The sequence below is a fragment of the Cebus imitator genome, unplaced genomic scaffold (genome assembly GCF_001604975.1).
Source record: "Cebus imitator isolate Cc_AM_T3 unplaced genomic scaffold, Cebus_imitator-1.0 Scaffold13, whole genome shotgun sequence".
NCBI classification, from domain to species: Eukaryota; Metazoa; Chordata; class Mammalia; order Primates; family Cebidae; genus Cebus; species Cebus imitator.
The window spans coordinates 8,509,963-8,524,527 of NW_016107328.1; the positions used below are offsets into that span (position 1 = coordinate 8,509,963).

Sequence of the window (14,565 nt, forward strand, 5' to 3'; positions counted from 1 at the left end):
GATCTCTTGACCTCGTGATCCACCCGCCTCGGCCTCCCACAGTGCTGGGATTACAGGCTTGAGCCACCGCGCCCGGCCGACTATTATTATTATTTTTGAGTCAGAGTTTCACTCTTGTTGCCCAGGCTGGAGTGCAGTGGCGGGATCTCTGGTCACTTCAACCTCTACCTTCAGGTTTCAAGAGATTCTCCTGCCTCTGCCTCCTGAGTAGCTGAGATTACAGGCTCACGCCACCACGCCTAGCCAACTTCTATATTTTTAGTAGACACTGGGTTTCATCACGTTGGCCATGCTGGTCTCGAACTCCTGACCTTGTGATCCACCCACCTTGGCCTCCCAAAGTGCTGGGATTACAGGCGTGAGCCACTGACAGCAAGAAATGTTATTTTTATTTTTATTTTTTGAGATGAAGTCTCTCTTTGTCGCCCAGCTAGAGTGCAATGGCACACTCTTGGCTCATCGCAACCTCTGCCTCCCGGGTTCAAGCAATTCTCCTGCCTCAGCCTCCCAAGTAGATAGGATTATAGGTACACACCACCACGCCCAGCTAATTTTTGTATTTTTTTTTTTCTTGAGATGGAGTTTCGATCTTGTTACCCAGGCTGGAGTTCAGTGGCGCAATCTCGGCTCAGCCCAACCTCTGTCTCCCAGGTTCAAGTGATTCTCCTGCCTCAGCCTCTGGAGAAGCTGGGACTACAGGCGTATGCCACCATGCCTGGCTAATTTTTTTGTATTTTTAGTAGAGATGGGGTTTCACCATGTTAGCCAGGATGGTCTCGATCTCCTGACCTTGTGATCCACCCACCTCAGCCTCCCAAAGTGCTGGGATTACAGGTGTGAGCCGCTGCACCTGGCCGAGTTTGTCATCTTTCTAGATGTATATCTGGGAAGTTACTCCTTGCTGACAATCCTTTAAAAGTGCTCAGTTCACAGGACCCATTTGAAATCACTTATGCCTGGTCATTCAGGCTCCCCAGGGTATCCTGCCCCTCACCCCCTCTCTCCCCCTTCCCCTTCCCCCCCCACCCCCGCCCCGGCCGCCTCACCTGCCTTTTCCACCTCCACCCACACTACCGGCCACCTTAGAGGACTTGCAGTCCAAGGCCTCAAACCTCTGCATTGCCAGCCCACTGCTGTCACCAAGGCCCAGGCTGAGACCCAACACCCCATCCTCTTCCTTTCTTGCTGGGCGAGGCTCTTCCACTTTCTGAGCTTCGGCAGGCCTGGTTGGCTGCAGTCCCACTTCAACCTGCCTTCTTTCTCTTCGTGCTTTTACATCTGCACTGTGCCTCCCTCCCACCCTGGAAGCTTCCAGAAGACAGGGATGGTTTCTCATTCACAATAGAACCCCTGTGCCTCACCCACACATTCAATTCAGTAAACGCCAACTTTGTCCAAGGCATCGTTCTAGCCAGTGAAAATGTGATTCAAGCCACATGTAATTTTAGATTTTCTAGTAATCATAAAGTTAGAACAAACAGGTGAAATTAATTTTAATAATATTAATCCAATTTGTATTTAACCCAATATATCCAAAACTATATCAGTTCAATATATAATTAACATCAAGGAATTAATTGGTTAATGAGATATCCTGGCAGAGCACCGTGGCTCAGGTCTGTAATCCTATCACCGTAGGAGGCTGAGGCAGGCAGATTGCTGGAGCCCAAGAGTTCAAGAAAGCCTGGGCAACACAGGGAGACCCCAGCTCCACCAAAATTACAAAAATCATCTGGGCATGGTGACACAGACCTGTGGTCCCAGCTGCCCAGGAGGCTGAGGTGGGAGGATCACCTGAGCCCAGGAGGTCAAGGCTGTAATGATCTATGATCATACCACTGCATTCCAGCCTGGGTGACAGAGTGAGTCCCTATCTCAAATAAATAAACAGGCTGGTCGCGGTGCCTCAAGCCTGTAATCCCACTGAGTTGGGGGATTACCTGAGGTCAGGAGTTTGAGACTAGCCTGGCCAGCATAGGGAAACCCATCTCTACTAAAAATACAAAATCAGCCAGGCGTGGTGGTGTGTGCCTGTCATCTCAGCTACTTGGGAGGCTGAGGCAGAAGAATCGCTTGAACCTGGGAGGCGGAGGTTGCAATGAGCCAAGATCGTGCCACTGCACTCCAGCTTGGGCAACAGGTGAGACTCCATCTCAATAAAAAAAAAGAAAGAAAGAAATATCTTACTCTTCCTTCTCATTAAGTCTTTGAAATTCAATGTGCATTTAACACATACATTACATCTCAATTTCCTTTTAAGTGCTCAATACCCATATAGGGCTCGCACCTACCGTATGGAGAGCTCAGTTTAAGATGCTGGGGATAGCCGGGCGCAGTGGCTCACACCTGTAATCCCAGCACTTTGGGAGGCCGAGGCGGGCGGATCACGAGGTCAGGTGTTCAAGGCCAGCCTGACCAACATGGTAAAACCCCATCTGTACTAAAAATACAAAAATTAGCCAGGCGTGGTGGCACGCCCCTATAATCCCAGCTACTCAGGAGGCGGAGGCAGGAGAATCACTTGAACCTGAATGGCGGAGATTGCAGTAAGGCAAGATCGTGCCACTGCACTCCAGCCTGGGCGACAGAGCAAGACTCTGTCTCAAAAAAAAAAACCAAAAAACTAATGCTGGGGATACAACAGCGAACAGCCTAGAAGGCTAGAAGTCTACTCCTGCAGCCCCAGTCCACCACTGCCAGCCTGGCCTCGGCACTTACATCCTATGCATGTTTGTCCTGGTGCTCTAGCTCCTGACCCTGATTTAGTTTCTTCTCAACACAGCAGCCAGACTGACCGTTTCAAAAGCTAAGTCAGATCAAATTAGTTTCCTTTTTAAAACACTGCAAGGAAGCCAGGCTAACTTATAGCATTGGCTAACGCCTATAATCCCAACACTTTGGGAGGCTGAGGCGGGCGAATCACTTGAGGTCAGGAGTTCAAGACCAGCCTGGACAACATGGCAAAAGCCCATCTCTACAAAAATAAAAACATTAACCAGGTGTGGTGGCACACACCTGTAATCCCAGCTACTCAGGAGGCTGAGGCACAAGAATCACTTAAACCCAGGAGGTGGAGGTTGCAGTCAGCCAAGATTGCCCCACCGCACTCAAGCCTGGGCAACAGCAAGACTCTGTCTCAAAAGCAAAATACACCAGGCACGACGCCTGCAGTCCCAGCTACTCAAGAGGCTGAGGCTAGAGGATCGCTTGAGTCCAGGAGATCTGGGCTGCAGTGCACTATGCCGATGGGTTGTCTGCACTAAATTTGGCATCAATATGGTGATCTCCCGGGAGCGGGGGACCACCAGGTTGCCTAAGAAGGAGTGAACTGGCCCAGGTGGGAAATGGAGCAGGTCAAAACTCCCATGCTGATCAGTAAAGGGATCGCGCCTGAGAATAGCCACTGCACTCCAGCCTGGGCAACCTAGTGAGACCCTGTCTCTTAAAAATAAATAAATAAATAAATAAAAATACTGCAAGGGCTCCCCATTTTACAGAGTAAAAGACACACTCTGTGGCATCCTGCAGGTTTTCTGTGAGGCTCCACACTGCCTGCTGCTAGGGTTCTCCTACTTCTCCTGCTCTCTCTTTGCTCACGCCAGCTTCTCCTGGCTGCTTCTCACCCCCACGGGCTCACTGCTGCCTCCACCTCTGTCCTAGCTCTTCCCAGAGCCCGAGACCCCCAACCATCCCTTCCTTCAGGTGGAGGCTAACGTCAGCTCCTCCATGGAGCCTGCCCTGACTCTGACCGGCCAACTTAACCATGCAGCACCACGCCCCAGCCCTCCAGACACCGGCCCTCCTCTGCCTGTTCCCACCGCACCTCGTATTCTTGAATACACAATTCATATCCTTCTTTATTATGTCTGCTGTTCCTTATCTGTCTAAGCCAGCTGTAACCTAAGCTCTAGAATGAAAATCTGTCCTTTTTCTTCCTTTATGCATCCCCAGCACCTACATCCATGGCTGGCACAGAGTAGACACACGACACGTATATGCTGGAGGAATGAATGGCTTACAATTTAGTGGGAGAAGGGAGACATATTGCCATATGTACTAGGAAGATAAGAACTGTTGAGAAAAAGATAACTCAGGAACGGTAATGGAAGAAAGGGAGGCTGCTGGTTATTTTTTTGGGGGTGGGGGGCAGCAGAGTCTCGTTCTGTTGCCAGGCTAGAGTGCAGTGGTGCAATCTCGGCTCACTGCAACCTCCGCCTCCCAGGTTCAAGAAAATCTCCTTCCTCAGTCTCCCGAGTAGCTGTGACTACAGGGGCATGCTACCACGCCCAGCTAATTCTTGTATTTTTAGTAGCGATGGGGTTTCACCACGTTGGCCAGGATGGTCTCAATCTCTTGACTTTGTGATCTGCCCACCTCAGCCTCCCAAAGTGCTGGGATTACAGGTGAGAGTATGCTCAGCCGGGGGGCTACTGTTTCATGAGGGAGGAAAATAATATAATAATAATAAACATAGCAACCACCACTACATAGTAACTACAATATGCTGGAGCCTGCACTTTCCTGTAACACAATGGGGCCAGGGTGACTTTGCACTAGAGTCAGTTTTTTCCTGCACTGCCTTCATCTATTCCCGCAATTGTCTCTGGGGACCAGCCTGCCCCACTACTGTGTGGCTTCCACTAGGACAGAGCTCCAGGAGGGCAGGGATTTTTGTTTCTTTTGCTCCTTGATGAATCTCCAGCAGCTAAAACAGTGCCAGGCATACAGCAACTGCTCAGGAAATGAACTGCATCCATCAGTCTTGAAGCAAGTAGCCAATGTGAGGGCTAATGCACCAGAAAAAAGAGCCCTGAAAAATAATGAATAATAATTGCTTTACTCAAATGTTTTACTTACGGGCTTACTTCCTCTGTGCTAAGGGTTCTGCTAAGTGCTGTGCACCATCCCTGGGAGGGAGAAGCGATTCTCTTCCCCTGCTCAGCAGCTGAGGAAATGGAGTCACAGTGAGCTGAAATAACTCGCGGACGCAGACTGACATGCGAGACCCACTTCTGCAGCTTTCCTTACTTTCTTATCTATTTCTTACTTGTATAAGCCAGGGTTTGTTTCTGATGCTTGCAAAGAATTAGAGTGAAGTCACTGCCATCTTAAGATCTAGGAAACTAGAATGTTGCCTTTGTCTTCAGAAACCACCACTTCATGCAGCCACAGGAAGTAATAAAGCTCAATAATTGGAACAGTAATAATATTAGCTGACTTTTACTGTGTGTTCACAATGAGCCCAGGTCCTCTGCCAGACACATTCTGCTTATCATGTTTCATCATCACAGCAACCCATTTTATAGATGAGGAAACTGAAGTTTAGAGAAGTAACTTGCCAAAAGTAACCAGATCTACACTCCTCGACTTTCTGAGACATCCCCAGTGCCTCCTGCTACTATCTGTTTTCCTTCTTTTTTGGGGGGTGGGGAGGGCCGGGACGGAGTCTTGCTCTGTCACCAGGCTGGAGTACAGTGGCACGATCTCGGCTCACTACAACCTCGGACTCCCTGGTTCAAGCGATTTTCTTGCCTTGGCCCCCCAAGTAGCTGGGATTACAGACACATGACACCATGCCCAGCTAATTTTTGTATTTTTAGTAGAGACCAGGTTTCACCATTTTGGTCAGGCTGGTCTCGATGTCCTAACCTCGTGATCCACCGGCTTCAGCCTCCCAGAGTGCTGGAATTACAGGCGTGAGCCACTGCACCTGGACTGCTTTCCTTCTTTTTCATCAGCGCACTTTCCCTACAGACAAGCCCCTGTAGAGAAACCCCCACTTCCCACCATGCCAATCTGTCTCACATCCAAAAAGATAATGACTAGGCCAGATGCAGTGGCTCATCCCTGTAATCCTAGCACTTTGGGAGGCTAAGATGGGCGGATTACCTGAGGTCAGGAGTTCGAGACCAGCCTGACCAACACGGAGAAACTCTGTATCTACTAAAAATACAAAATTAGCCGAGCATGATGGCACATGCCTGTAATCCCAGCTACTCGCCATGCTGAGGCAGGAGAATTACTTGAACCTGGGAGGCAGAGGTTGCGGTGAGCGGAGATCGCACCATTGCACTCCAGCCTGGGCGACAAAAGCGAAACTCCATCTCCAAATTAAAAAAACATATATAATGACGGTAGACTGTGTTGCTTCTTGTTTCCTAGACAAAGAGTTCTTTATTAATTCATTCTTATTTTACTATTTTTTACAGAGACAGGGTCTCACTCTGTTGCCCGGGATGGTCTCAAACTCCTGGGCTCAAGCAATCCTCCTGCCTCAGCCTCTCAAAGTGCAAAAATTATAGACACGAGCCACCATGCCAGGCTGAAACAGTGGTTCTTGACAGTCACCTGATTCAGCAAAGTACCAGGGCTGTTTGGGGCACTTAGATGCCCCTGTTCTCAAGAATTTCACAGTCGACAATAATAAAGGGGCAGATAAACAAAACAATACCACATGCCTCCCCACCAAAAAAAAAATAAATAAAAAGAAGAAAGGAGGAAGAAAAAAAAAACAGACAATTTGGAATTTTGCAATTAAAAAATGAATGAGACCATTTCCACATCATGTATATAAGTCCTGTGTTTTATGGCCTGACATTGTTTTTGTTTTTAATGACAGGGCTGGGAGAGGGGCCACCACGACTTTACAACACCTAAACACGCCCAAGATAGAGGTGGGTACTTAGAAGACATTGTTGGAGGATGAAGAGGAGGCAGAGATCATGGCTAAAAGAGTTCAATCTCACCAGGTGCGGTGGCTCACGCCTGTAATCCCAGCACTTTGGGAGGCCGAGGCAGGAGGATCACCAGGTCAGGAGATCAAGACCATCCTGGCCAACATGGTGAAAACTCATCTCTACTAAAATACAAAAAATTAGCTGGGCATGGTGGCATGTGCCTATAGTCCCAGCTACTTGGGAGGCTGAGGCAGAACACTGCTTGAACCTTGGAGGCGGAGGCTGCAGTGAGCCAAGATAGCGCCACTGCACTCCAGCCTAGGCAACTGAGCAAGATTCCACTCAAAAAAAAAAAAAAAAAAGAGCTCAAATCTCCCATCCACAGTGAAGGTTGATAATAATTAAATCCTGAAACCTAGTTTTGGTCACAAAGTCAAGTGGTATGCCTGATTGCAGCCTCTTGCTAATGATTATAGATTTTGTACCAAGACTGAGGCTTGTTTGGTTTGGCTTTTTTTTTTGGAGACGAAGTCTTACTCTATCTCCCAGTCTTAAGTGCAATGGCAATCTCAGCTCACTGCAACCTCTGCCTCGTGGGTTCAAGAGATCCTCCTGCCTCAGCCTCCCGAGTAGCTGGGACTACAGGCATGTGCCACCAAGCCAGGCTGATTTTCTCTCTCTCTCTCTTTTTTTTTTTTTATTTTTAGTAGAGACAGGGTTTCACCATGTTGGCCAGGCTGGCCTTGAACTCCTGACCTCAGGTGATCTGCCTGCCTTGGCCTCCCAAAGTATTGGGATTACAGGTGTGAGCCATCGCACCCAGCCAAGAGGCTCCTGCCCACACCCACAGCCCAGAACTTTCCAGGACGTCAGCCCTCACTTAAGGCCTCTTGGCCCCTTTGTCTCTGCCTCCTCCATGGCTACAGAAAAGGCCAGCAGCTAGAGCACGAGGTATCTTCATGCAGGATGTTCAGGTTTCTGAAGTTCGTGCCTGAGGAGGACACATTCTGTCCTCCTGCTCAAGGCCAAGGGGTACCCTTTGCTTGTTCCCCTTTTTTTTTTTTTTTTTTTTTTTTTTTGAGACAGAATTTCACTCTTGTTGCCCAGGCTGGAGTGCAATAGCGTGATCTTGGCTAACCACAGCCTCCACCTTCCAGGTTCAAACGATTCTCCTGCCTCAGCCTCCCGAGTAGCTGGGATTACAGGCGCCCACCACCATGCCTGGCTAATTGTTTGTATTACTAGTAGAGACAGGGTTTCACCATGTTGGCCAGGCTGGTCTCAAACTCCTGACCTCAGGTGATCCACCCACCTCGGCCTCCCAAAGTGTTGGGATTACAGGCATAAACCACCCTGCCCGGCCCCTTCTCTTGTTCTTAATCTCACTAACCTCTAACTTCTGAAAGTCGCACTAGGAAATCAGAAAACCATGGTCCAAATCCCTACAGCTCTGCCACTCCCAAGCTGTGTGACCCGGGAGGATATTTTTAACCTCTCTGGGCTGTGGGTTCCTCATCCGCAAAATCACAATAATAATAATCCTATTTTACAGGAAAGTTAAATGAGATCATATAATTTGAAGTGTTAGAACCAAGCCCGTACCGCAACAAGAACTCTACCATTGCTAGACATTTTATTCTAAGTGCCTCATGGAGCTGTAGTGAGTAGAAGGTGAAGAACAGGCTTTGCGTGATAAACAATATCCATGTTTTACCTGCACTATTGTTGTTATTATTAATTATTATTACTGTTATTAGTTTCTTAGATTACTTGACGCCAGAAAACAGAAGAGAAAAGGGGGGTCCTGCCAAAGGACCCATTTTGACAGCATTCCAAATGGCCATGAATTTCTCTTTCTTTTTTTTTTTTTCTTTTTGAGACGGAGTCTCACTCTTGTTGCCCAGGCTGGAGTACAATGGCGAGATCTCGGCTCACCGCAACCTCCGCCTCCGGAGTTCAAGTGATTCTCCTGCCTCGGAATCCCGAGTAACTGGGACTACAGGCATCCCTCAGCACACCCAGCTAATTTTTTGTATTTTTAGTAGAGATGGGATTTCTCCATGTTGGTCAGGCTGGTCTCCATGTTGGTGACTCCAGACCTCAGGTGATCCACCTGCCTTGGCCTCCCAAGGTGCTGGGATTACAGGCATAAGCCACCACGCCTAGCCGCTTTTATTTTTTTCTTTTTGAGATGGGGTCTCACTCTGTCGCCCATGCTGGAGTGCAGTGATGTGATCTCAGCTCAATGCAACCTCCGCCTACCTAGTTCGGGCAATTCTCCTGCCTCAGCCTCCCAAGTAGCTAGAATAACAAGCGTGTGCCACGACGCCCTGCTAATTTTTGTATTTTTAATAGAGACAGGGTTTCACCATGTTGGTCAGGCTGGTCTTGAACGCCTGACCTCATGATCCACCTGCCTTGACCTCACAAAGTGCTGGGATTACAGGCATGAGCCATCGCTCCCGGCCCAAGGCCTTGAATTTCTGAGACTCTCTAGGGATGATATTTGAAGCGACTGTCCACAGGACTCAATGGTCAAATGATTCCAGATTGTCGCTCTGTTCCCACCCTGGGTCAATGTCCCACCACAGACACTGGGAATATAAGTTGGGGAGTGCGGTGTAGTCCTGATCCCTTAAAGAGAATCAGCGTCCAGAAACAACAAAAAACAAAACAAGAGAACAAGGAGATGTCATGTCTGCAGCCAAGTATGAAGGGAAATGTGGCTCATGCCTGTAATCCCAGTACTTTGGGAGGCCAAGGTGGGCAGATCACGAGGTCAGGGGATCGAGACCATCCTGGTTAGCATAGTGACACCCCGTCTCTACTAAAATACAAAAAATTGGCCATGCGTGGTGGCATGGCCAGCTACTCGGGAGGCTGAAGCAGAATCCCTTGAACCCAGGAGGCAGAGGTTGCCGTGAGCCAAGATCAAGCCACTGCACTCCAGCATGGGTGACAAAGCAAGACTCTGAGAAAGGAAAGAAAGGAAAGAGGAAAGGAAAGGAAAGGAGAAAGGAAAGGAAGAAAGGAATGAAGGAAATGCAAAATAAAAAACCCACACATCCAGAGGGCCACCTGATATATAAAACACATAGCAAAGGACAGCCATCCGCGGGCCTGCCACTGTCTCTCCAGAGAACGTGGACCAGCAACTATGGGAGGCCAAGACGGGCAGATCACGAGGTTAGGAGATCTATCCAAGGTCTTCCTCTTCCCCCAGATAATCTGCCAATGGTCTGCCCAAATGCAGGGACATTCACACAAACAGAAGGAAAGAACAGGGTGTCTTACGGTCCAGGAGATCGCTTGACTGAGCTGCCGGAGAAACGTGTCCATCTTGGGCAGGCAGAAGGCCCAGGCATGGCAAACACAGGCTCTGAAGCCCAGCCAGAGTTCCTGCCTACCGCTCAGGCGGTGGAAAAAAACCCTCAAGAACAGGGAGCTGATTTGATGTGGGCAGTGAGAATTCACCAGGTTTTTAGACCAGCAATCATATAAACCAGTGGGGGTCAGACATGTCAGAACAGAGAGAAGAACTCCCTATTTCCAGTGCAGAAACACACAACATGGAGGTGTCGGGGGTCGGGGGTTGGGGTGGTGTTAAGAGAGAGGAAAAAGAAAGTTAATCTGAAAAAAAAAAAAAAAATGGATTTCTTCTATTTTTCAAGAGAAGCCAGTTTATGCAAAAAATTCTGCACTCAAGGTAGATAAGGCAACAAGAATAAACCAGGCAAAACGACCGCATAATCACTTAACAAATCCCCTCTGCGCAATCAGTGGGCACAGCATACACCCCACGGTGGAGCCACCCTGCCTTTCCATCGTCGTACCTATAAATGGAATTCCAGTTGGGCTCTTGTGCCGAAGCTTTAGATCACGAGGCATGTCCTCACCTCCAAGATGTAGCTCGTCTCAAATAATAGAGACCAGGCCACGAGGTTTCTTCCACACATGGATTCTGTGTTTGTCCTGCAGCTTCCGTGAAGGCCTTTCTCCTAATAAATCCTTTAGAAAGTTCCACTCAGGGTTCTGAGGAATGATACAACCCTCTTCTTGACTGATGAGAGCTTTAGAAAGATTCGCCGTGACCACAGGACTGTGTCAAGTTGAACAAGTCTCAACTTGTCGCTGCCAGTATGCAAAATAGGTCTGCAACATCTTAGACAACACAGCAGACACGGTCCCTGCATCCTCAGGGCCCCCGCCCACCCACCACACACAAACACATTTCTCTAGGGTTTTTTCTCGCAGCAAGGAAATAACCCCAGTAGCCAGGATTCACACAGTGGTGGAGTGGGAGAGAGCTGGCCTAACAGCCTCTGTCTGGAAAACCTAAGACCAGAAAAGAAACACCAAAATCTCACCCTCTTGTCCCTAAACCCTTGCACATGATTTCTTCTCCTTTCTAATGTTCTAGAAGGGCCTAAAGTCAGGAGCTTGGGTGAGCAGAAGAATCTTCCATGCCTGCAAACCATGGGGAAAATGCATGGGGTATCCACACACAGACACATGCAGCTTCATGGCTGTGCTTCCTGAAAGTCTACACCGAGAACCACAAACACTGGCATAAATAAGAGCACGTTAGCCAGAGAAGGCAAACCTAATTAAATCAACAGCCCAGCCAAGAAGAATTACCATGATGAGGGTTTAGGAGCACCCAACAAACCCACACAGGCGATGCAAAAGCAGAGAAAGTCTCAAAACACAGAGTTACACAGTTTTTGGAAATCACCTTCGCCCAGCCCTGAGGGGGTGTGGGAGGAAGGAGAGAGTGATGGTCAAAGGATGGAGGCAAGATCACACATTCACAGACCTCTAGTTTCGCCAGAGGGGCCTCCAAACCACATCGTGGCCCCAAATCCTTCTGACTGCAGAGGGGTCTATTTTTAGCGATTAGTTAATAGGCCTTTGATCAAGTTCATAAATCCAGAATTGCCTTTAAGCACGGGCCATTCGGTGTCATCCCCCTCCCCTCCCCCTCCCCAAACGCCCAAACTCGCCTCCAGTCTTGAGGCTGGTGATGAGGACGGTGCACGCTTAGCACACACGCACTGGATTCCGAAAGCCCCTTTCCTCCATCCGACTCCTCACAGCGCATCCCTGCCCAAGGCCAAGGCTCGAGAGTTTCCAGAACCGCAGGGGACAAAATTGGAACTTACCGGAGGGCAGATCTGGCCGGGTCTCCACAGGTCACCGGGGCCGACCACATCCCTTGCGCAAGGAAATCCACTGGAAGGTGCAGGGGGTCCCGGGGCACATCCTTGCCCACAGCTCCTCACCGCCCCTCCTCGTCCCGGCCGCCCCGAGCCCGCCCGGCCCGCGGGCCCATGTGCTCGGCGGCCACACGCGCTCTGCCCGGAGGAGCGCGGGGCTGGCGGGTGGCCCGTGACGTCACGGCGGCTCGCGCTCGGGCCGCGGGGGAGGGGGAAGGCGCGAGGCGCGCTCCGCCCGGCCCGCCCCGTGCGTCCTGGGTCCCCGCGCTCCCGGCCGTCCCCGGGTCCCCGCCCGCTGCCCGATGCGCCCCTCTGCCAGCTTCCCGGCAGCCCAGGAGAGGGCCGCGCGCGGAGGCTGGGCGGGCCTGGGCCACTGAGGCTGCCAAGGGCCCAGACTGGGCTGAGGGTCCTCGCTGCCAGCGCCCCGGAGTCCCACCGAGCCCGCGGGAATCCCCGGTGATGCCAGCTCGCGTGTGCGCCGCGCATTCCTCAGCCTCTCCCTGCGCCCTCTTCCCCACCCCACACCGTCCTGGAGGTGATTGGTCTCCTCACTTTCCTGATGAGGAAAGCGAGTTCAGTGAAACAGAAGGGCCAAAGATGCTCCGGAGTGGGTGCGGGTCCCGCGAAAGACCCCCGGCTGAGCTCCAGCTCCAGCGATCTGAGCGCCTCCTTGGGTACCACCCAGCATCCGCGGGCCTGCTGAGGGGCGCACGCACCTTCTCGCCTCCTTCGACGTCTCCCGCTGCTTCCAGGGGCCGAATTGCAGACCGGTGCAGAGGACCACCTGTCTGCTTAGCCCCCTCCACTCCGGCACGCTTGACCTACAGAATGCCTTCAATTAGTCCTTTAAATGACCAATAGTTCCTCCAAAGGAATAAGATGACATTGACCTCTCTGCATAAGCTCGAGACTGGACAGATGTAAGAGCTGCCTTTGTTCAGTTCAATGCTTATTTTAGCCTATTTATTTATTTTGAGACGGAGTTTCGCTCTGTCACCCAGGCTGGAGTGCAGTGGCACTATCTCGGCTCACTGCAACGTCCGCCTCCCGGATTCAAGCGATTATCTTGCCTCAGCCTCCGGAGCAGCTGGGATTACAGGCGCTTGCCACCACATCCGGCTAATTTTTGTATTTTTAGTAGAGACAGGGTTTCACCATGTTGGCCAGGATGGTCTCCACCTCCTGACCTCAGGTGATCCACCCGCCTTGGCCTCCCAAAGTGCTGGATTAATAGGCGTGAGCCACTGTGCCCAGCGCCTGGCCAGTTCAACGTTTATTGAGCACTCAGGGGAGTCAGGCACCCTGCTAGGCGATGGGGAGGCAGCTACACACGGACCCTGGAAGGACATCACAGTCCAGTGAAAAATTGGACACACACATGGGTGATTTCAATATTATAGAACAGGTTGCCCCTCTCTCCCCTGCCGTCCACCCTACATGCCACTCACTCCAGCCCACCTGGAGGCTCCTCCCTCCCTCCGTGTAATGTTTCATCACATCTCTTCCCGTGGCTTCCTCTCAAAGCAAATGTTCTTATTGGAAAAAGGAAAAAAATTACTCAGTTGATGCTCCTGTTCTGCCTGTTTCAGATTCATTTACACTCATGGGCGCCTGTTTCGTGCCTGGCTCTCTGTGAGGGGCTAGACAGGGGTCTGAGCTGCAGTTGTCATCCATCTTGTAAAATATAAAGAGGCTGGGCGTGGTGGCTCACGCCTATAATCCCAGCACTTTGGGAGGCCAAGGCCGGTAGATCATGAGATCAGGAGTTCAAGACCAGCCTGGACAAGATGGTGAAACCCTGTCTCTACTAAAAACTACAAAAAAAAATTAGGCGGGCATGGTGGCAGGTGTCTGTAAGCAATTCCAGCTACTCGGGAGGCTGAGGCAGGAGAACAGCTTAAACCCAGGAGGTGGAGTTTGCAGTGAGCCAAAATCGTGCCACTGCACTCCAGCCTGGGTGACAGGGAGACTCCATCTCAAAAAAATAAAAATTTAAAAATAAAATAAAATATAGAGAAAATGATTGGAAACTGCATCTACACGTCACACTATAGGAGCTGTGAGACCTTAATCCTTTCAGTGCCTAAGCATTTTTTTTCCAGAAACTAAAGGCTATGGCCTTGAGAAAGCCAGTGTCCTCCTGAGGGATGCTGCTGCGGCCTGAGGCCCGGTGTCCTCCTGAGGGATGCTGCTGTGGTATGAGAGGCCCGGTGTCCTCCTGAGGGATGCTGCTGCAGCCTGAGGCCCGGTGTCCTCCTGAGGGATGCTGCTGCGGCCTGAGGCCCGGTGTCCTCCTGAGGGATGCTGCTGCGGCATGAGGCCCGGCTTCTAATGGCGCACATCTCTGTCCATGTCCCTGGCAGATGATGCCCAGTCCCTTCTGCATGGAAAATCTCCCCTGGCTGAAAAGACACTTCTCACCCAGGACTCACTCAACTTTGACCTTGATGCTGTTTGCCTTCTCTGGGTCTCTTAACTCTCATACACTAATCTTAGATTCACGTTTTCTTTTTTTAAATTTCTTTTTTAGAATTAAGATATTTTTTCAAGGCCGGGCGCGGTGGCTCACGCCTATAATCCCAGCACTTTGGGAGGCTGAGGCTGGTGGATCACAAGGTCAAGAGATCGAGACCATCCTGGTCAACATGGTGAAACCCCGTCTCTACTAAAAA

At 50.4% G+C, this 14,565-nt stretch overlaps 1 long non-coding RNA gene across 1 annotated transcript in view; it reads right to left on the reverse strand.

Moving 5' to 3' along the window:
• The window catches only part of LOC108283870, a 434,667-nt gene extending 422,609 nt beyond the window's left edge, over nt 1-12,058 (reverse strand). The window contains exon 1 of the long non-coding RNA XR_005195792.1: nt 11,840-12,058. This is a non-coding gene — a long non-coding RNA (uncharacterized LOC108283870). The remainder of the gene's footprint in view (nt 1-11,839) is intronic.
• Nucleotides 12,059-14,565: the final 2,507 nt, after the last annotated feature.